Source organism: Nanorana parkeri, unplaced genomic scaffold, assembly GCF_000935625.1.
Source record: "Nanorana parkeri isolate BGI_ZX_2015 unplaced genomic scaffold, ASM93562v1 scaffold1, whole genome shotgun sequence".
Taxonomy (NCBI): domain Eukaryota; kingdom Metazoa; phylum Chordata; class Amphibia; order Anura; family Dicroglossidae; genus Nanorana; species Nanorana parkeri.
The window spans coordinates 8,142,673-8,144,806 of record NW_017306269.1 but is presented as its reverse complement, the minus strand read 5'-3'; positions in this window follow the sequence as shown (position 1 = coordinate 8,144,806).

Genomic DNA, 2,134 nt, shown 5'->3' with positions numbered 1-2,134 from the left:
TGCGGGATGTGACGGCTCCGAGCGGCTCTCCCGTCACCATAGAAACGCTGTCCTTACAGCGCACGGTGATGACATCCGAGTCGCAATGCATGCCGTGCAATGTAGTCCTCCTGCTGGTGGCTGCTGTGATCGCTCAGTAATTAAATACAATAACAATGTTGCCCTCTAGCGGATGTCGATGAGCACAGCTTCCAATGCTAGCTGGAGGTTTGCTGGAGTCGCCTTCAGTTTCTTAGTCAAGCGCTGAATAGCTTGTTCTGCAGTAGCTTCACTGAATGCTTCAGCTGCACAGTTCTAAGCAAAATGGCGGAGGATTCAGTGTTAAACTCTGCCATTAGTGCAATTTCTACTGTTTTATAGGTGTAAACTTGTCATGGCCCTGAGTTCTTCTATCATTGTATGTCTAACTTTTATTTTCACTATGGGGAGTTTGGGGGTCTCACGCTATAAGATTTTTTTTTCTATTTAGCATCGGGGCCGCCGACCGCCGCCAGAATAAAAAAAAAAAAAAAAGACAGCATGGGAATGATTAGCTAGGCTGCTATTGGCTATTTCAATTTTTAATAACCAATAGCAGGCTTGCTATTGCACCCGCCCTCTGCTGCTGTCATCAGCAGTGGTGGGCCTGAAGTTCTCGATGCACCCACCCAGCAGCCAATACGGGTGTGGCGCACCCAGGGGGGTAGTTGGGGGTAAGAGGTTGGTCAAGGCTGCGCCCCAGGCGGCAGCTGTCTAGTTTGCTAGTGGCAGTGCCGGCCCTGGGAAGAAGGAGCATGAAGGCACAGGCAGGTTTTAACATGACTAGGAAATATTGTTCCCATTCATCTCAACAAATATCTTCCCAAAAGATTATACGTGCATATTATATTTTATGCATGTTATGGTGCAGCAGGGAACCATACACAGGCCTGGTGAGGTTGGGACGAAGCTGTACACGTAACTTCACTACACCGATCAGCTGCCAACCACCCCAATGACCACCTAAAACATGCTGTAGACCACCAGTGGTCTATAAACCACAGTATAAGAAAAGCTGTGCATACCAATAGTGACTTTTGTCAGTTTATTAAAGGAGAACTATGTGTTCGCTCACCTCCCGATCTACTGAGCCGAACTGTGACAGTCTCATTGTCACAGATCGGCTAGAACTATGAGGTGAGTGAAAAGCACTCACCTCATAGTTCTCCTTTAAGCAGAACACAATGGAAGTGCCTTGGTAACCTACAGAGAGATGCTAGATAGAGCTCAGAATTTGCATTCAACATGCATCCTTGTTCAAAGCTCCTGGGGGTGCTTCAGGGAACTCTGACACTTTTTAAAAAACAATGAATTAAAGCCAATCCTGCAAAGGAAGCAATTAATACTTAAGCCCCCGCTGTCTGTGCCTCCCAGCTCTATTTTCATTTTTATTGTTCTGTATTACACATTTTTGTGGCCAGTTTGTTAACCAAGTATTAATATTATAATAATAATTATTATTATTATCATCATTAAAGACATTTTAAAATGTGTGTTTCTTACCAATTTAGGCCCCGTTCACACCTTTACGTTTTATCGCGCGTACAACGCTCTATGAACGCTCTACAAAACGTACAAACTTGAAAATCCCATTGTTTTCTATGGGTGCGGTTCACACCTTTCCGTATTTCAGCCCGTCTGAACGCGCTACAAAATGGCCTACGCCCAAAGAAGTACATGTACTTCTTTGGGACGTTTTGGTCTCGCGTTTCCATTGGGATACAGCCAAGTAGCCCTCGGAACTGCGCGTTTGTCGCACGTTTTTTAAAAACGCGCGACGCGAAACGCGCGACAAACGCGCATATTCAATACGCCTAGATGTGAACCCAGCCTTAATGAGAATAGACTATTATAATATATATAAGTATGACATCATCAACAACATACTTTCCAGGTATTCTGTGCAGTTTCAATACTTTCTATTAATAACAGATAATGTGATAGGGGTTCCAGGCTCCAATCATTAGGGTAGGACTCCAGCCAAAAATGTTTCTAATTTTGGATGGAGGAGATATGGGGAGGATTATAAAATATCTTATGTTTGTTAGGTATTGTTACCAAAGTGAGGGGAAATTCAAAACCTCCTTATCTGGCTGTCACCAGATACGGAGGTGTG